Below are 21822 nucleotides of genomic sequence, written 5' to 3'. Positions count from 1 at the left end.
TAAACTGAAGCAACTTTGATTTTCTTAATGTTCACATCAATCATGCTTGCTTTGCTGAATTCCGTATGTGTATTATTTGTGATACACGTAATGTTTGGAAACACATGAGCAATACACTCGCTAAGGATAGAAATTACCAGCTCCAAAGGCAAGAAGATGATGTTCATTCCATTATCTAGCTTCACCAACAGAAATCTCATTGCTGAACTCCATTCTAATACACAGCCAGATAAGCAATCTTATTACCTCATAATGAGAGCTGATTTCTCCTCATCTAAATCTCCATTACTTCTGTCATCTCGGTTTTATGTAATTTCCTTCTTACAGATGCTTCTATGTTAAATTTCCCCAAGCAGACAAGAGATATTATGTTTGTTTGATATCTATTGCAAAGTTTTTTATGCGGAATGAAAATAAGTGTAGAAAAGCTAGAGGAAGGGTTCGTATCCTCATGCATTCCAACTCTATATATTCTACACTACAAATTCCTTCTAAATGAAAACTGCACTCCTTTTCAGAAGCAATCCTGATTCCAAAGGTAAGGATTAGCAAGCTAAACTGCAGGCTCAGGAAAGCTTTTTGTTTGAAATTTTATTATTGCTGATAATACTGGCCAAAATATCTTTCCAGAAAGGCACTACAGATTATCAGCTGAACCATATTCCATAGATCTGATGCAACAGTAGCATCCTAGAGTTCCTTCCTACCCACAGATTTCTTCCTCTAACACACCTATGAACATTTGCCTTATCAAAGTACAGGTATCGGAATCTACTTCCAATCAGAAACCTCTTAAAGATGGAGAGGTGAAACCAAACCTGGATGAAGCGCAACTTGCATTTGGCAAGCACACATCAAACTAGACTAACCTGATTTTTTCTCTGACTATCTAAAAAATTATCATAATTAAGAGTGGCAATAAGCAGCACAAAGTCTAGTTGGAGGCCATTTGCTAGGGGTGCACCCCAGGGTTCAATACAGGGTTCAGCACTGTTTAACATCGAATCATAGAATTGTTAGGGTTGGAAGGGACCTTAAAGATCATCTAGTTCCATCTTCATTAATGACCTGGATGATGGGACTGAGTGCAGTCATAGCAAGTTTGCTGGTTGCACCAAACTGGGAAGAGTGGCTGATACACCAGAGAGTCATTCAGAGGGACTTCAAATGGCTAGAGAAATGGGCCAACCGAGAAATGCAAAGCCCTGCACCTGGGGAGGAGCAACCGCGGGCACCAGCACAGGCTGGGGACTGGCTAGCTGAAAAGCAGCTTGGCAGAAAAGAAAAAAGGGCAAGGGGGCAAACAGGGGGGTGATTGTACATTGATCGTGAGCCAGCAGCGTGCCCTTGCAGCAAACATGCCTTAGGAAGCGTTGCTAGCAGGTGGAGGCAGGTGTTCGTTCCCCTCTGCTCACCCTGGTGAGACACACCTGGAGTGTTGGGTCTAGTTCTGGGCTCCCCAGTACATGGGAGACATGGGCATACTGGAGAAAGTCCAGGGCCACAACGATAATTAAGGTACTGGAGCATTGTTCATACAAAGAGAGGCTGGGAGAGCTGGGACTGTTCAGCCTGGAGAAGAGAAGGCTCAGGGGGATCTCATCAATGTCTATAAATACCTGATGGGGAAAGTAAAGAAGAAGGAGCCAGATGCATTTCAGTGGTGCCCAGTGACAGGACAAGAGGCAATGGGCACAAACTGAAACACAGGAAATCCCATTCAACATTCAACAAAACACTCAACAAAATCCAATATGCATCAAAAGGGATTTCAGGGGCAATAGGCACTAAATTAATCAGGTGAATGGAAAAACATTCTTCACAAAAGGAGACAAGGAGAACTTAGTTTATTTTAGCATAGCAAAATAAAGGCGAGGGGAAAAAAAATTAAACTAATGAATTGTGTTGCCAAAGAACAAGGGGCTTTGAATCTGGAAAACAGAAGATATCTAACCAGCAGACCAGTGAGGTCCTGTAAAATTCAAGTAACTCAGTAGAAATTAGGGAGAGGAAATTTAGCTAGGCTTAAGACGAAGGTTGAACAGTCTCTGAAAAAGACCACAACATGGTCATGTCTGTCAAGTTTCTACTTCACTTGCTGCCCTGGACTACAGCACAGATGCCACCTCTGAGATGCTCTGAATTATACCAGAGACAAGACCAAGTATATAAAGGATAAAAACCGCCAAGTTTCAGGTTGTTTGATCCTACACTGGGAGAGGAAGTAGTGAAGTGATTACAATCTTAAGGTAACTCTCAACTATATATAGCTATATATGTGGACAGGAAGTGATCTGAGAAGCTCTAAGGCTAAGGTGACCACCCTGAACTTAAAATACTAATATTGACTTCTCTACCAGCTGTTCTTTTTTTTTTCTTCTTTTCTGCCACTAACAATGGCACAAGTTAATTTAATTAGACAGACACAGACTGTGTGATGGTGAGATTTGCTGAATAAAATCAAGAGATACTTCTTCATTTGTAGATCTAAATTTTTTTAAAAAATAAAGGTCCTCAATTTAGAGTAGTCAATAATATTCAGAAGGGCTACAGCAGTACAGCCCCAGTGATTTGAAAGGCTTTGCTACTGCTCCACACCCCTCCAAAATCAGCTTCCTGAAGGGAATATAAGTATTTGAAATAATGGTCATTAGCTGTCCTTAAATTAAAGAATAACTCTAATCACTGCATGATGCTGAAGAAAAGAGAGCATGTATGACTCAGATAAGTTCACCTATGTGTTTAGAGACTCAAAAGAGAAGGGTTTTTGTGCTAACAGGTTAGAAAAATGGTATGAAGAACATCCCGAGGGCAAATGATCTAACAATTGTTGTCATGACATGCATTTTAAAAAGAAAAAAAGATTAACTACCATGGTGAGCTAAGTGATCATTTAGACAATATTGCAGACAAAGGAACTAGTTCCCTGATGAGTTTTTAATGACTTGAGAACAAAACAGTCTCCACTTAGACACCAGAAGCATTTGACCCCAACAACCCGCTCTTGCTGGATTCACTAGGTTGTGCCCACACTGCCCTTCTGGGGGGACAGTGTTGAAGTGAAACCCTGACTGTCCCAATTTACCACCTGCTAGTTGGGTTTGCAGAGTGGTTTTAGGACATTCAAACTAGATTCTCTGAGGAGGAAACTCATCCAAAAGCTCTCCTTCTTCCACCTATGCACCAAACTCCCCCCAGTCCACGATGAAGACTGCTAGTGGCTAAATCAGTGACTTGTCCTTCAGACCGCCTCAAACCACGTGTGAGATCATGATATCAGAGGACCAGATTAAATCTAGTTCAGAGTAAAATACCCAAACCATTAACAATTTTGATATGGTGATCCATCTGCCCCAGTATACCGATCTGCTTCTTTTGCACAGGATTACTTTCTTATGTAAACACGACCACAGAGACAAAAACATTATTTCTCCAAGTGAAGGTTGTGTGTTAATAGCTCCATCAGGTCTGTGATTGGCATTGGTTTGGGGATTTTTTTCCCCATAGTGAATAGAAGCTCACTTGTACTTCAACAAAGTGATAATCAATGTCTCTTCTGCCTAGCAGATGTACACCTGACCAAGGTTCAATAATGTGGACTATCGACTGGCCGTCAGTTTCCCTAGCAGACTCCAGTTATAACAGAGCATAATGATAAGGCTGCTTCTTACTCCAGCAACTGAAATAGTTGTTCAGAAGAATTTCTTTGCACTTTATGATCCTATTGCACGATAGATACTAGTCAGAAAATATAACACTTCGTGTCACAGATCAGCAGAGAAGAAAGATTCCCACCACTGAATGATCAAGACTGCTGTGGGAATGAGAAGATCCTGTAACAAGACTTAGAGGCACCGGAGATAAGGTTTAGAATTCCCCACCCCAGTTTCTACAGGCAGGTGTTTGAAAATATAAATTGCATTTTGGTCAGGGGAATAGCCCTCAGTGTCCCTGTTACAAAACCCTAATGCATACCTTCATTTCACCTCCCTAGCAGAACTATAATTTTATGGCTAAACATGTCTGGGTTTTCTCCCTCAACAATCAGTCTAGAATTACTCTTGCAGTATTGCAAAGTCGGGTTGTTTCCGCTTCTTGTTTCATCTTGTCCATTTTAGTTACAGCACTGAATCATGTTAACTTCAGACCATGTAATTGCTTATCCACATGGAAGGTAAGTAACCTCACAAGCCATATAATGTGGGATCCAAATGGGGTTGCCTAATGCCAAGGTACCCTTGCACCAAGGTACCAGGACACCCCTCCTTGCTGCTGATTCTCTGTGTGTCTCTATCCTCAGTGAGTCCTCCCTGCATCCCAGTGTGCTGAAAATGAGTTTACCTTGCAACTGAGCAGAGCCTGCATTCATTGTGCCCGTAGCTCTCCTCCCACTCTTGCACACATGACAGTCTCCGCCAAACACTTCCCTCAGACTGCCTTAGCCCAGGCTCTCTTCGTCATGGGTTTGGAACACAGCTTGAAACAAGCTCTGCACCAGTATGGGAAAGCACCATAACGTACCTGCAATAATCACATGGACCTGACGCACGGGTCTGTGCAACACCAGGTGCCTGAACACGTAGCCTCTAATGGAACCTATAGCAAATCCAGGGGATGCTCAAGGTTTAGTGGCCACCAAAAGAACTTTTCCACGATACCTCTTGGCTGCAGCACTCAGTACTGCCCGAGGAAGCATCATCCATGGGAGCTCCAAGTGAGGATAACGTAGGGCACTGCGAGGGCAGACTCCTGCAACTGCCTTCCCATAGCTGCTGTGTACCAGGCTGCACCAGTGCTTGACCCATTTACAGTTGCCATGGAGAGACTGAAGCATACAGAAGTATCACATCCCCCAATTGCAATGAGATCTCACAGAAATAAATATCTGTTTGTGAATTTAAAGGGGAAATACAATAAAATAATTATGAAAATCTATGTCCAATGACAGCTGGCAAACATGAATTATTTGACAAAGCTAATCACAGAATCATAGAATGATTCAGGTTGGACAGGACCTTAAAGATCACCCAGTTCCAACCCCCCTGCCATGGGCAGGGACACCTCCCACTAGACCAGGCTGCTCAAAGCCCCATCCAGCCTGGCCTTGAACACCTCCAGGGATGGGGCATCCACAACTTCCCTGGGCAACCTGTGCCAGTGCCTCACAGGAAAGAATTTCTTCCTGTTATCCAATCTATAATCTACCCTCTTTCAGTTTGAGGTCGTTACCCCATGTCCTGTCATTACACTCCCTGATGAAGAGTCCCTCCCCATCCTTCCTGTAGCCCCTTTTAGGTACTGGAAGGCTGCTATAAGGTCTCCTCGGAGCCTTCTCTTCTCCAGGCTGAACAACCCCAACTCTCTCAGCCTGTCCTCATACATAGGTGCTCCAGCCCTCTCATCATCTTCGTGGCCCTCCGCTGGATCTGTTCCGACAGGTCCATGTCCTTCTAATCTATCATCCTTTACTATCAGTAGGCTTCAGCTCTAGCCTAACCAACCCCCTTAATAAGGAAAGAGAGGAAATTGGGCACAGCGGTGGCACCTCTCCTTTTAAGACTTTCACTTTTAAAACTCAAATACTTTTCATCTTAATGGTCTTGCAACACAAAAATGGATTAAAGCAGCATTCAGCCAAGATCACATTTTTGCGTGCAGTGCAATTTCTCGCAAATTTTCTAAATAGGTTAGTCTCCCTCCCGACAATGAGATTTCTGCCCTCTGTAATTGTGCTGCAGCTACAGCCGCTACTAATGAGAACAGCACAATGATAAAACTGATTCTCTGAGACTGCGAAGAAGAGCTCAAACACCCACTCCTTCCAAGTGGTACTACTTTCTTGAAGAAAGAAACACCAGTATATTAAGGTCGATTGGGCCAATAGGAAATGACAGAAATCTTTTCATTTGGGCTTCAGACCAAAGTAAACATTTTATGCATTTTAATGCTCTTTTTCTGCCAAAATGTGAATTTATGGATCTCAACTACGTATAGAAATGTTGAACTCTTGCAATCAACTCTGTAGTCATGAGACAGCCCAATTTTGCAAGCTTGGTGGCGGAAGGTAATTTTCGTCAAGCCACTGATTAGGGATATTTGCAGCACATAATAGCAATAAATGAAACTACGGCTCAGTGAACAATGCTATCCATCCTCATGTGTCAGTGGATGGCTCTCAATTAGCTGTTTATGTGCATGTAGCTTAGCACACCCATTTATTATTATTTTCATTTGTTTCAAGAACTTAGAAGCCTAGCTGAGGACAAGCATTCCCAAACGCCATCCATATTTGGGGGAGTTCAGTCTTAAACTAAACATTCAATCCCACTTTTTTTCCACTGAGCCATCTGAGTCTGTTGCATTGGCGATAGCAGGTAGAGTGAAACAGGCTAAAAGAAAAATGTGTAGAAACCAAGTCGTGTAAAGTGTTTTGTTCTAACCAGAAAGTCGCATGGGCAAATGATTTGGAGCTAGCACTGCTGAAGCTAGAGAGAAAAACTCTGCTAAAGCACATTTTATTAGCACAGACCCAGCTGCTTCTTTTTTTCCCCTTCCGTCCCTCCCCCCTTTTTTTTCCCCCTGTTAGAGATTGAAAGCAGACAGCTGAAAATAGAGGTAGGCAACGTCTTTCATCTATCCTAGAGAGAGGGAGGTGGCTTGTCCAGCGGTGATGCAGTGCCATCTAGTGACTCCTTCCTTCAAGGAAAAAAAGAAAAACCCACCAAATCACAACAGGTTGAAAAATAAAAACCGCCCTAAATTACACCTCGGAGTAGGGGAGGGAGTCTGGCAGGCATCCTGATCCCACAACAGGGTGCGGGTGTGAACAGGCTGCCCCCTCGCAGGCAATAGCTGCCGGGGAGGTCTGGATTGAAAGCCATCGCCACCTCCACCACCCTCTGCGGGGACAGGAACCGAAGGTGCCACCTCGGCGGCTGGCCCTGGGCTCTCCCCACCAGCTCCCCAGCTTCAGGCAAGCCAGCGCGCAATGACACCCCGGTTTTAAGGTTCCGAAGGCCCCTGTGACAGGCAGCACAGCCTCGGCAGATGTAGCTGAGGTTCACTTAACCAGCACTTTGCTTCCCAGGGCTTAATGAGCTGCTGCTGCTGCACTAAATAACAGCTCCCGGGAGGCAGCGACATGTCAACGCTATTACAAGCTGGTGCCTGAGTGAGCCTAAAGAAAAGCTGCAGTTCGGTGTCAGAAGCAGCATGGCCACCCTGAAGCAGTCGGGACCGAAGCATCCCAAAGCAGAAAGGACCTTCTTTCCACCCCTCCTGCTTCCCACCTTCTGCTCCTCACGCTGTCAGCTGGGGTTGAAAATACAGACTTTCTCAGCAAGTGATGTTGAAGTTCTTGCACAGCTTTCTGGACTCCTGGTCCCTTGGCGTTCAATTTGTTCACATTCTCCATTTTTTTTCTGACCAGTCATGAGATCATGTTTGTTTGGGGGTTTGTTTGGTTGGGTTTTTAATAAAACCAGTGACTAAGACATTAATGTGTGATCCCAAAGTCCTGGAGAAAAACATCAGATATTGCCAACTATCCTGATTTTTACCATAAGCTTTGCAACACTGGAGCTTACCTGTCTCAACTACATATAGCTAAATAGCTAAATCCAAAAGATTTATTTCACAGGTGTGGAAAACTACAAAAATGTGAAGGAACATTTTTGTGTTTTTTAAGAAAAGTAAAAATAGAATTTCTCAACATAGGAGACTTCACAAACATTCAGTGATCTCTGATTTGTCCCTGTCCTTGTGAACTGAGGTTCAGGTGATGGTGTGGGTGCCTTCCAGAAGCCACACATTCCCAGGAGCTGGCCTGGGTGCCAGGGAATCCCATGTATTTCTGTTTCTGCTTCCATCTGGCCTGAAGAAACCCATCCCTTTGTATTGCTGCATAGTTGCCCCAGGCCAGGAGACCGCTGCGGGCAGCACACACAGGTGGGGACTGGGGTGCAGTTGCATGGTCTCTACATCAGCACATGACCACCATATGTGTCCACTGTGTCAGCAGGTGCTGATATGGGACTACTGCCTTTCCCTCAACAGCAAATCTATGTTTCATCTTCTTTATTACTAACTGAGAGGATGATGAGTGAGAGGAAGACTAGCCAATCAGCCTGGGATTTAGGAATGCCAAATACAGCTCCTTGCCCACCGTAGACCGTGGTGCCCCTGTGTTTCTCTGGCACATGAAGCAAAGGTTTGTTGCTTGGCTCCCACATCCAAGTGCACTCTCTGGCCACATCCAGTCCTTGCTCTGAGGTATGACCCAGAAGTAAATCATTCCCTTCTGTTTCCCCTGCCTGTCTTCTTCCCCTGTTCCCCATTCACCCACAAAGAAAGCCCAAGGCACCTAGGAAGGACCAGAGAAAGGGAGCAGAGGGCACAAGCCTCTGCCTTTGAGATGAAGGAATTTAAGGATATTGTCTTAATTTGCAGATGGGAAAATAAGGACTAGAATTAAAAGGCAGTCGCCCAAGGGAATAAGATAACCAAACAGCACTCAGGACCTCCAGGTCTGAAGCCAGTTCAAAGGCTGGCAGACAGCTGTGCCTCCTATGGCAAATGAGTGGTTCCACTGGCAAATCCAGAGTAGTTACCTGGTATGTATAATACATATATAACCAAACATACTAGATACATCTAATATATATAAAATAATAGCTTAACGTAAAGTATGTAGCTTTAATCAGGGTATTCCTATCTACTTGGAATTCAAGAAATAGCAAACTAGGCCTTCCCTATGGGTTTCCAGCTGTAAATAACAGAAGATGTTGAGGAGAACAGGTTCTGCCAGTCACTGCATCCCACGGCAAAGATGTGCTCAGCATGCAACCAGTATGAGAAGGGAGGCACTGCCATTCTTCAGGAATCAGAGGCTGCAACAGGGTTGGAAGTGATCAGGATCAGCACAGGATTGTTTGTTTTATTTTTGCTCAGTTGTGTTGAATGCACTCTTCCAAACAGCACTGTCTCAATCATGGATTGTCTAATAGCATCAGAAAACCAAAAAATGAGTAACAGAAATTTCCTGACAACTCAACACAGACTGAAAATTCATGTTTTGGGGACCAAATAACATCCGTGTCAACAATTTCACGATTCACACAGAAAAAAGACTATTTTTATGTTGAGAGATAAAAATTAATCGTAGAGCAATAAAGTACTGACCATTGAGCAATATATTACCTTTAAAACCGTTAAGAATATTCAAGAACACTAGTGGTACCATTCATTATCACTTTCATAGCCATGTTTCATGTTGAAAGCCAAAGCACTGAATTCATGCATTGCTAAGTCTTGCTAATACAGCACCAGAGTACATGGAGGAAGAAGGACTCCTTACAAACGGAAAGCCTGCATCTCGGGAAAATGTTCCAGCAAGGTTGATGCATTTTTACTGTCCATGTGAGGACTTCAGGATTAACCCAATACTGGGGAGGGGAGTCTCCTACAGGGACATGATTTTTCTCTCTCATCACTGTAAATAGAGTGCTGGTGAAGAAGGAACATACTTGTGAAAGGATTACCAGTAACGGTTCTCCCATATTCTTTCAGTGATAAACAGCAATATATCCTAGCAGAAGTCAAATTCCTGATGCAGAACCAAATAAGAACTTGTGCACATTTGTGTCTGAGCTAGTTTTTCCCCACTGATGCAGTGAGGTGCACTGATGCACCTTTTCCCATCGCTAACATTTTTTTTCTTTCAACTGGAAATACTTTCCTGAAAACTATAGTTTGTACACCGGGCCATAATAACATCATGGTCATACAGAGTCTGAGAAGGTCTGTTGAAAACAATGGGGAAAATGCTTCTCAAGTGGAAGAGGAACAGATCCTGAAGGCTGTAATATCTCAAAGCTGATCTTTGTTCAGCACTAACATGTAATTCTCAAACTCCATGAGGCACAGGAATCAGTCCTTTGCCCTGTTCTGTCCTGGTAAGCTCCCACTTGGACACCATAGCCAGGATTGAGTGTCACTTCTCAAAGTGACATATACAGTGAAAACAATTAACAAGAGAGATCCAGAAAGTATGACATACGAGGAAGACTTGCATGGGGTAAAATAATCTAGCAATATATAAAAAGCCAGTGGAAAGAGGAGAGATATAAGATCTCCCTGTCCATCACGGATCGGAGGAAGATTTAACACCCTTCATTTGCAGTTAAAAGAACTCAGGTTGGATGCTAGCAAAAAGCATTTTAGCAGTATAGATAGCGATACTGGAATAGGGTGCCTGAAAGGCTATGGGCTCTCCACAATCAGAGGTTTTTAAGGACAAATTTAATAAACATACAGGTATAATTACTCTGGCCTGAAGCAGAAGCAAAGCCTAGACAAGTTGATGAAGTTCTTCAAGCCCTATTGCTCTATGAGCCTCTGATATTAAAATTCTAGCCTACAACAATATACGATCTTCCTTCCAACTGCAAACACAGACTCAAATTACAAGTAGAGCCCAATTTCACACACAGTAGTGTAAATCAGGAGGTACTAAGCTAAAGGCGGTGGAATTAAGCCCAAAAAGATGGCATTCAAGATCATTAAGCTAATGGATTTTAATGTAACACATGGCAATGTCAAGGTATTTTTTTTGTACCCATACTTGTTTCTTTGTTCTCTTCTATTCTGGGTTTTGTAGCGATAATGGTATCGTTACCTTATTACCCTGGCACCCAAGTAATGTTACAGGGCAGAAAAAAATATTAGCCAGGAGAAAAATAGGCTGATTTGATGCCCCTCCACCATATTTGAAACCCCCTGACGGAAGGTTTGGAGATCAGTACATCCTTTATATAACTCTGATTAACAAATCAGTTTCTCTGACTTCTGTAGCGAACGGTTCCATACAACTTTCTTTTTTTAACTGGGTAATTTTGTACATGGTAAGTGTATTAATTAAAAATGGAACCAAAGGGCCTAGCTAAATCTTTGATCTTCTGTGTGCCCCAGTTTCCCCCGCCTGTAACACAGAGATCGTATTTTTCTCACCCCAGACGTCTGCTGGAAATTAGTTCATGATTTGTAGGCTACTTCGCATATCCCCAAATAACTAAATTAGATCATAGAAGATATTCCAACCACTATTTCAGAAATTAATTCCCATTTGTTGGACTTTCGACAGAATTCAGAAAATGGCTGGGAGATCTGGTTTTTCTTCCTAGATACACACTGTCACCCAGCTAACAAGTCTCCCAGCAGCTTCAGTGGGAACGGGATCACTTCACACTTTCTCAACTTTGTTTCCAGGATGCCTGATTCCTACTGCCACAACCAGCACCCTCCAGCGGGCACCTTTACTTCTGCATTTGCATCCTGTCCGGGGGGAAATCCCTTACCCATTACCTCCCAAAAAGCCAGGCTGCCCCTTTGTACATCTGTAGGCAGCTTTCATTGCACACAGGAGCATTTAAATGTCCCTTCTATTTAGCGTGAAGGGCAAGGTTGTCAGTACTGCGTTGGTTTTGGCAATTTACTTATTGGCAAGAACCAGCCTACACTTGCTGGGTAGAAATCGACTCTCCTCAGAGGTAAAGGGGATGCCTAGTTGCACAAATGCCACAGAACATCACATGTAGTAGTGATTATATTTAACTCTCAATGTGTGGACACTCTTATCTTAGAAGTAACAAGGGCATTTTCCTGTTTAACCCACCTCTGAAGGTGACTGTTGAATGTGAGTAAACTAAGAAGGAAGAAGAGGCTCATATGCCAGGAGATCAAAAAGGGAAAGACGCAGTGAAGGGAAAGTGAAGGGAAAGACACACCTGAAGATATGGATATCAAAAGCCCAGGCTCAAGGCAGGAACGAATCACCTTAGAACATTTGACTGCACATGAGTAGCCTGCTTACTAGGAAACAAGTATTTGGAAGTGTGAGGCAATGGCCACCAAGGGTATCTGGGACGGTTTAATCCCTTTCAGTTGTCAATGTCTTTGACTCAGCACAGCTTGGCTTATCGTGGGTGAAGCTATTCATATGTCCGCAGCTGACAGGGCACCAAGCAAGGACAGCTTCCACTGAATACTACAGTAATGCTCTTGCTTGAGTAGTGCAGTAACTTCACTATATCTCACATTATTTGGCAATTGCGTCCTATATTTCTACTCTAGCAAAGCTCCTTATTTTCCACCCTTTCTAGATACACTATAATTCTGAAATAAGCAAGCATTAACCTCACGTTATTAACTTCGAATGCCAGATTATGGTTTCCATTGTTTATTGCCACAACAGAATATTAAAGAGGCACCTCTGCTCAGTTAAATTTAAAATTTTGTCTTCAGGTATAATAATATCTCTAAGAGTTGTTCGACTCTAGTAAGATATTTAAGCATATACTTACATTTAAGCATGCAAGTTGTCCTCTGAGGTCAGTCAGAATTTTGTTTAAAAATAAATCTGTGGTTAGCTCAGTAACAGACTTTTTTTCCCAATACAACATAGCTACTATGGTACATATAGATACTATAGTACACTATACTACAGTACAGTTCACCACAGTAGCATAGCACCTGTGGTGAAAGGCAGTGTGTTTTGACTATTAAATGAAGATCCAAACCTTCAGAATTAATTTTTTTTACTAGCAGCTAATGTCCCTCCTGCTGGCTCCACAGACCGCAACGAGTCTTTATTAGCTCTGATAAGCAGCACCAAGACAACAATCATACGGCACGCTCTAAAAGACCACTTAGTATTGCAGAATAAACAAGGCGCAGACTCCCTGTACAACAGCCCAAAGATGACACTATAGAACTGATATTTAATCTACAAGGAAACTATCTTTGCTTTGGTAAGGAAAACTTTTCATTCCCCTCCTCAAAGCTTAGCACCTAATAGACTCTATTATGCAAATGCTAATCACATCAAAGCAGGTATAAGAGATATCCAATCCATGATCATAAGTCTATAGTTTTATTGTGTGTGCAAAATATACATTTGATTTCTACCAGAACCTTATAGAGCAAAGGACAAATATAGTATCAACTTGTCGACCGAAAGCAGAGAAATAGCCCCAACTAAGCAGAAGAAAAAATAGATAAGTGGGAAAGAATAAATAAAAAATATCAATGAAGACAGAATAAGAAAGGAGAAGTTACTGTTTGGCCTGAAGGTCACAGGCAAGTTTGTACAAATTTCTGAAACTATTTTCTGTGCAGAAAAATATCAGACCTAAATTGCCTGCTCTCAAGGAGATCTCAAGGAGATGCTCTCAAGGCTGGTCCCAAACTACCTTTTGGTAATTTTAGGACGAAAATGCAGTTCCCCAACCGTGTCCCCGTGACTCAGCTGAAGCATGGTTGCACTTTTGTGGTTTCCAGCTATTCCCTCTGCCCTTTTGGAGACCATGCCTGGTAGAAAAATGTCAGATGTCTTTCCTTGATGTCACTCTAGAATCATTTCTACACAGCATCTTGCTATCACCTGCCACAAAAGCGAACAGGATTTATATGCAATCTGAACATACACTGCTACAGAAGACAACATCAACAGAAACAGTGAGGTCCTGAGGGTGTCTTTGGATTCATCATGCTCTGATATTCTACTTCAAAAGTAAAGCACAGACAACATCCCTGGAATTCAATTCAAATACATGTCTGATAGCAAGAGGCATACACTAAGTTTCCAAGAGTATAGCTGAAAAAAAAAAAAAGTAGGTACTTTCCACAGCATATTCCTAAAGGAATCTGCATTTACTCTGACATTTTTCATGTAAAAAGAATGGTCACTTGTTAAGAAAAGAAAATAAATAAGTAAAAAGACTGAACAGTGTTCATAAGTGCTACCTCACAGTGGATCCGCTTTAACTCTGCTTAACTAAGCTAACTCCAAAGTGGGAACACATGGGTGGAAAATTCTTTTGGCTCTGCTACCTATTTTTGGACTCGTCAAAAACAGTTTCTCATAAAATCAATCACATCACCTAGTTTTCTCCTGTTCTCAGCTGATAAAACCTTTATTGCTTTTCCCCACATACTTCTTTCATACTGCTGTGCTGCTTCACGCACAGTAACTGAGCTTGCCGTACTTCAGGCAAACTGTGTTTTGTAAAGCCTGATGTCTACGGCCCGATTCATAATGTTAGAGTCAGGTCTTATAAAACCGTGACTATCATTTACCCATCCACTTAAAAGACACTAGTTTAACTCTCAGCCTAGCCAGGGGAAGCTGAAAAAAAGGACATAACAGAATTATAATCTGCCAGTAGAGATGTCTGAACATTTCAACGGGCACAGGTTCACATCAATTTCAGGCAAATTTCCAAAGATTTGATGTTTCAAAGTATATCACATCTGGATCTTGTCTAAAACCAGTCTAAGACCTTAGGGGCAAGGGCCTTTCACAGGAGCAACTTTCCTGCTAGCTTTTCAGTCCTTTGTCTTTTCACTATTCAGTATTTCAAACTTGCAGAGGCAAAGGTAAAGTAGACAGGAATAGCATCGTGGTAAAAAGCCAAGAACAAAGGTTTTGAATATCAGAACCAAAATCCGGTTCAAGAAGTTGGTGAGCTTCAGGTAACTACTTCTTTTAAATTATTTTTAAATTCTTTTATTCACTTTTTAAAACATTTGTAGTCTTTCGCTGTCTTTAACGCTGGACACAGATGCCTGTGATAAAGATCAGTGGGCTATGAGGTGGAAACCAGTACTTCCTCCTTGTCCAGAGGAACACTAGAGAGCTACTTGCTGGGAAACCATCTTTGCCAGGCACATAGGAAAGCCTCAGGAAATTATTTGTCACAAACCCTGTGTCTCCTGCTCAAAACTAGGGATGCTCCTCCAAGCCATACATCTTCCACACTTTTAAATGGTTGTAAGAGACCCAGTATGAGAACTTGATGTTCCTTTTGGCTCAACATTAATCAGCTTTTGCAGAAGTAGTAGAACTGTTTCATGCATTCTGTTTTTAATTTATATAAACATTAGATTTATACACACGTAACCGATCATTTTGTACTTCTCAAACTTAAATTAGAACAAGACTAAAATTTAACTTCATACAAGACTGAAAAAAACCCCACCTTCTTGAGAGAAGAAGGGAAAGAACTGAGAGAACTTTCTCTCCTAGCGTAAATGATCAGTCAGATAAGTTTTCTGTAGCTATCAACAGCTTTGGTGCAAGAAGATTTCACTTTGCAGTTCAACACTACTAAAACACTCCATGAACTTAGTCATCCTTGCCATGTGCTGCCAAAGGACCTTATAACTATCAGAATATATGCTTGCTCTAGCAAAAATCACACACACCCCCCACTGCAAATTATTGGTAAAATTCTTTGTGGTGCCTGACAGAGGAGCTATCAAATCGTCTTAATTATGCAGGCTAAGGCAAACTGTTCCTCAAATAAACAGCAACCAGGCAGAAAGGAAAATTCATTGCTTGGCTCAGAAGTTTGTGAGCACCGAGAAGGAGAGGAGACCTCTGCGGGCAAGGGGAGTTCCTCAGCCTCCTCCCATCCCATCCAAATCAATCAGCACTACAGCTCTACACACCCTTCAGGGCTGGTTTATATTTAGAACTTAATAAAGAATAAAAAATAGCAAATCATACACCCACTCTGCTTTGGGGAAACAAATGTGCTAGTCAACGGAAGATATAAATAATCACACAATGACACAACGAAACGCCTCATCCGGAGGCTGCAGTGCAAACTGCTGTCCACCGGCCAGCAGAGCTGCTGGATGTACTCCATTAATCTCTTTTCCAAAGTGATGGATTCTTTTTTTGGGAACTAGCCCGGTTCACCGAGGAGTCATTTTTCCCCCCTCATCAGCTGAGATCAGTCACCAGTAACTCATCACTTCTGATCCAGCCCGTGTTCTTCACTTGTAACTGAGACTTTCCAGCAACGATACTGCTGTTGGCCTGCAGGAAACACCTCCAAACTCCCTATTCATAGTCTGGGCAGGGCGGAGGAAGGAGAGAGCAGGCAATCAGATACGGAGTGATAGGAAAAGTGTGATCTTCCTTTCCCTCGATAACGACACCATTTTCTCCCCTCAGCTTTAACCTTTCGAAAACATTCAAGAAGCCACGCAAAAACCCACAGTCCCATGCAATCTAGGCATAGTAGCTCCAAATTTTTAGATGCAAAGAAGAACCCGTGGTGCTGGGCATGGATATATAGGCCAGAGAAAGTGCATGTGACCACTCGGCTCTGGGGAAGAGCCAGTCTGGGTTCCTACTCCAACAACCGCAGGCATTTCTATTAAAAATTGCTTTTATGTTCCATTAGGTAAATTGAACAGGCTGTCCTGGAAGCAAGAAAATTAGAGGTTTGTGTACCCAGCTCTCCCGCTCTGTCACAATTTACCTTTACGGAATGTATGAAAAATAAAGCTTTATCAGGGACTTTCATGCTCCATTCCCACCCGGCCGCTACTGAGGTCGGCAGAGGCAGAAGTAGTGATGCTTCTAGACACATGTTAAAGGAGAAGGTACTGCCTGAGCATTCATACACCATTCAGGGAGTCACACACCCACCCACCCACACACCACCCGAGTCTTTCACTGCTCAGACCAGGGTCCCATCGCAGAGGGCGACTCCAGTGGGCCGACAGGTGCCCCTTTTGACTCCTCACACAGACTTATTCTCAGACCCTCCTTCTTCTGGCTCGACCCTAGGTTTCCCGCAGCAGTGTCTCAGGTGTCAGATTTTATAAAAATAAGTAATTTAAACGAAAAATGTAGCAGCAAGGTCAGCCCGGGATGGGTGCCTCCGAAAAGGGAAGGACCTCAAACAAAGAAATCCCTGAGCAATTACACTCTTGCGATCTACACGCCAGCCCCTCATGGGCTCTTCACACATCTTTTAGTCCAGTGGTGATGTTTGGTCTGGGATCTTCTAACACGTTATTTGATTCTTTCTCTGTGTCCAGGCAGGCAGGGCGTTGACTGCTCTTATCTTGCTGATTTGCAGTCTCTGCTGAGGGTTGGAGCCTCCTTATCTTCTGGTTTACGCTTCTGGTGCACCTGTGCTTGCTGGCAGAATGTGGGGAACTGAAAAGTCCCAGACTTAGGGAAAACACTACCAAAACATCAGTGTGTTATCAACATTTTTCTAATATTAAAAAACTAAACACAGCACTGTACCAGCTGCCTGGAAAACTACTAAGAAAATTAACTCTATTGCAGCCTAAAGGCTTCAGCAAATCTAGCTACTCATGCTAAGTAAAGCTAGGCCAACAGCAGAAATCATACCATGTTATAACCCTAAGTAATTTATTCTAATTAAAACTAACTTATTTAAGCTAAACAAATAATAACTCTCAACGCACACATGTGAAAGGATTGAGAAACCTGGAACATTTTGATGCCAAATGCAGGGAGGACGGCAGGTTTTTGTGGTGACTAAGCAGGGGCTTGGGAAACTGCAACATGAAAAGTCACTGCCTAAATAGCCCTAAAGTCTTGCCTTGTCCATCTAAAGTCTTTGGTGAACCTGGCTGTATAAGTCTGCTCAGCTTCGCAAGTGCTTGCAGACACAAGTAACTGTGCAAGGGCATTAAAACAGACTGCAGTGTATTTTTGCCCTGGTAGAATCCCTTCTGACATACCCTAAGGAACAGGGTCAAACTGGTAACCAGCGTAAACCAGTGAAGCTCTGCCCAAATGTAGCAGCTGCGGATCAAACCCCTATCACCCCAAATGTGACTGGAGATGTACAGGGACAGAATAGGACAAAAATACGACGGGTTTATTGGGAGGGAACTGTGATATTTACTGCTTTCCAGCTTGTTTACAAGAAAAGAGTGCTCGTATGGCAGGCCTGTGCTCTCTGGGAGCTCCTCAGTGGGGTGGAAAAAAACTGGGGAGTTTATTTACATGCTCAGTTGCTCTCTCTGACTTCTAATAGGAGCAAAAGCAGCATGAAATGAGGTCCAGGCTACTGTGGAGAAAAGCCAGATAATGAGATTTAAGGAAGAATACACGTGTCTATATACACACCTCAGCAGTTAACCACTGTATGAAGCAAAAGATACGTTGCCACTTCAGAGGTTAAAAGAGATTCATGGTCAGAAGGGAGACTACGAAGACACTAGTGCAGGAGGGGTTTGTGTGTATGTGAGCGTGTACACACAGCTGCTGCTTCTGGCAGCAGCAACGTTTTCATTGCACCTTCCCAGATACCTCAGAGCCAGCCATAAACTGCAGGACCTTTTGTTAGCCGGGCTATTGGCTCAGTCCTGGATCAAGTTAGTGCCGTAGCTCGAAAGCTGTTGCTGCCCGATGCCTTTTTGATGAGCGTCACAAAGTCAACGAGTCGGATCCAACCTTTGGCAATAACATGGCAGCCGGCACCTTTGCTGGCAGTTTCTGTGCGCACTGAGAATGAGTTTCTTCTTTTCAGTCCTAGCAGGGCAGAGATGAGGTCCTACTGCAGAAGTTATTGCCTGATCTGCCTCCACTCGTGGAGGAGCAAATTTAGGTCTTTTGGACTATTAAATCTAGCAGCGTTTCTTCATAACCTCCCTACAGTTTCCTCAGAATTAAGGGTGGTGGAGGAAACAAGTCTAAATAACTAAAATGCAAACATTTTACAGTAGAAATAAAGCACCACTCTAAAAATAGTGCAGAGCCATCGTTTTAAATTACACAGAGCAAGAGTAATGCCCCTTTGGAAACGGTAATTTCAAGGTAATGAGGGTGTTTGTGGAGGAAAGAGTGTGTGACCCTGCCCATATTTCTTCTTCAGAATAGTTGGGGTTGTGCCACGAATACTTGTTACCAACCGGAGCCACTCCTCATTCCCGCACGGCATCCTCTGCCTTGCCACCAAGGGGCAAAGTGCAGCCGCCACTCTGACCGCTCCATACGAGCAGCTCACAGCCCGCTTGTCACCGTGAGCCTGCGGCAGGGAGCCAGCAGCACCAAAAAGCAGAAATAGCAGCGCTCCTGTTATCACCCGAGGCGGAGCGTGTTTCACACCGCACAATGTGGTGCCAAAAGGTCCGTGGACAGAGTAGGGAGATTCCCCTCACCTTTTCACTGGGCTCATCACTTACTTACAAGAAGCGTAGGGAGAGGTTTCTAGTTTCCATGTGTGGCAATGTGACCCTCACCTCCCAGTTCAGGACGCGGTCTTTGTAAAGATTAGACTGCAGAGGACACATCCTGAGGAAAGGGTGCAGTGGCGCTCTGCCTGACCGCTGCCTAAGAACGTGAACCGTATTAACCTTCTGGGGGGATTGTGGAGGGAAAAGGGGAAAATGAGACAGCTGCTGATCCGAGATATTCGGTCATCTTTAAACAATACTTTGGTCACACAGCCTAATGACTGTCGCTTTACCTCTGCCCCCAGCCCACTCCAGGGGAGAACTGTAGCTCTAAGTGGAAAGTTGAGAGCGGGAGCTGCGGATTTAAACTGTGCTTGGCCAGACTTCCTATTGCGATGACCTGAAGCAAAGTAATGAGAAAAAGTTAAGTCCTCCCAGCTTTGCAGGGCTTCTCTGAGCTCCACAGCCATGCTCACCCACATCCAGAGCAGAAATGCCCCTGACAGTAGAGGGACATCCATTTATATCAGAACGAAATGCTGCATCCAGCATTATCCCTAGGACTAGAAAGCACTTTCCTCATTCACACTTTTCCATTAACAAAGTATGGACCAGTCTCCCCTACAGAGAAATAAGAACTTCTCCCATTCCTGCTGTTTCAGATGTCAAGTGTTTTGCGTGGAGATCTGCAGAAAATTCGATCCGTAGCTATTAAAAGCATGGCAAATTGTTCAGGGCCACACAGAAAAAGAAAACAGATTTCAAATGAGGTTTGTGAAACCCTGGGCAGCTTCCAGTTTAGTTAAGACAGCACAACCCTGATTTGGCATGCCTAATGCTCCTGCTGCTCTGACCGTGCAGGGCTTTCTCCAGGCAGGATCACTGCTTTGAATGATCACCTTTCTTAAATTTAACTCAGAGAATAGCTAAGTAGTCTGCACATGGAAAAAGAAATAATGCTGTGAATTAATCACAAAAATGATCGGACTTAGCTTCAAGGAACAGAGCTCTTTCAAGAGCTATCAAAATCTGACAGCATCCCAATGGCAGCTCCATGAAGTTCAAGTCCAGCTGTTCCCTTAAAATGGCTGTTCCCTTAAACCAAAATAAGTTAAGCTCCTACACTACTTTATGGCAGTGAAATCCAAATGAAAATATAGTATTGCTCAGAATATTGCTGTAAACTTGTGATTTTCCTGTCCTGTGCATGTATGAGAGTCAGGAGTTGCTTTTTCTTTGTGTAGATGATTTGAGTGCTCTCAAAGGCAAAAGCCAACACCAGCTGTAAATTTTTTTATTATTTTTTCTTTCTTTTTTTTTATTTTTTTCTTCTCTTGGCTTCACCTGAATCTAGTTCTCACTTATATTCCGGGTTCTTTATGATTTTGGATGCTCTTGTGGTATAAATACCATCTGCTGTTACTCTGAGGTTTCTTTATGATTTAGAGATATATAAATGGATTTCCAAGAGTCACCTACAATGAAATAAGAACTACCCAGACATACTGCCTGAATTAAAGCAGTCTGACCTCCCATCTTTCATTTTTACTTTTCTAAGCTTTTATTCTTACTTTTCCTACCTCAGCTCTCCTCCATCTCTTCCCTACCAGATACGCAGCAGCCAGACTACACACCAGCCAACACGTTTTTCCTGGAGTTAACAGCAGTGACAATTTTCCAGGGAGCTTGGAGACCACATAAACCACATTACAACCAAAGAAAGGAATACACAAGAACATTTCAGCAAGGAAGCCTCTGCTTCCCCCCTCCAAAGCAACTTTCTTCTCTGGCAAGGTTATTCAAACCCCTCGGGGTACGACTGCACGAGGAAAAAAACACCTTCAACTCCCTTTGAAGAAAATATGTTGCGGGTATTAGAGTACATTCTGTCCGTAAATTGCCTCAGCAGCAAAATGAAAAATGCTTCACACTTCCAGATGTAAGATGTGCGAAGAGGCTTAATTAGCTAAAGTTCATATACTGCTTTGAAGATGGGAAGACCTCTGAATGAAGTGCTAAGAACAGATAAGCAGAATCCGTCTTTTCTGGTATAAAAACCATAAAAAGCAGATTGATGTTGCACAAAAAAAATATATGCCAGAAAAATTGTCCAATCATAGCATTATTCATCAAAGTTTTACTTGGGGCCTCAGGGATTGTTTAGATACTTCTATTTCCAAGTTGCATCTCAGTCAGAGATGTGATTTCACTACCTATTTTCGACAGGCAACTCAAATGGGACATTAGAGTAAATATTGCTAGAACACTATGACATTTTCTTCAACATTCAGGGCTCACAGTTTCGATGTTTAAAATCCAGATTTCTGACAGCTTCCTCAAAAAAGTGATCTTTTTTTGTGCCTGTCCAAGTAACATAGCCCAGCTGAAAATACTGTTTCTGAAGCGCAGTATGTCCTTTAAATAATTCATATCCCTAACATTAGCGAGAAACGGTATCTAGGAGCAAAACAACAACAAGCGAATCCGAGTGCATGAAATCTCATTTCCAAATACTAATTAGGAAGGAAAGAAAGATTAAGCATATTTAGAAATCAGGCCTCTCAGCAGCTCTCGCTGAATTTTGTCCTTGGACAGAACACTATCGTCTTCGTGTCCAAACTCCATAAACTGCAATAACACAGCCAAACCTCAGGAAGAATGACCGGAGGAATGACTTTCCTCCCCCGGTGTTGAAAAGCCACATATCTCCAGCGAAGAAGCCTGATGTGCTTTGGTAAACAATGTTCTAACCCCACTGGGGAAAAGTGGTATTGACCAGACCCTGGGAGCAAAAGCAAAGCGAGTCCTAGG

General features: G+C 43.0%; 1 long non-coding RNA gene across 1 annotated transcript in view; it reads right to left on the bottom strand.

The window, feature by feature from the left end:
- Positions 1–12527, bottom strand: part of LOC128907255 (uncharacterized) — a 39693-nt gene extending 27166 nt beyond the window's left edge. Inside the window, exon 1 of the long non-coding RNA XR_008465537.1 lies at positions 12360–12527. This is a non-coding gene — a long non-coding RNA (uncharacterized LOC128907255). The remainder of the gene's footprint in view (positions 1–12359) is intronic.
- Between the last annotated feature and the right edge of the window lie 9295 nt (positions 12528–21822).

Source organism: Rissa tridactyla, chromosome 3 (genome assembly GCF_028500815.1).
Source record: "Rissa tridactyla isolate bRisTri1 chromosome 3, bRisTri1.patW.cur.20221130, whole genome shotgun sequence".
In the NCBI taxonomy this organism is placed as follows: Eukaryota; Metazoa; Chordata; class Aves; order Charadriiformes; family Laridae; genus Rissa; species Rissa tridactyla.
Note: the sequence above shows the minus strand (reverse complement) of the source record. Positions and strands in the feature narration are given on the sequence as shown.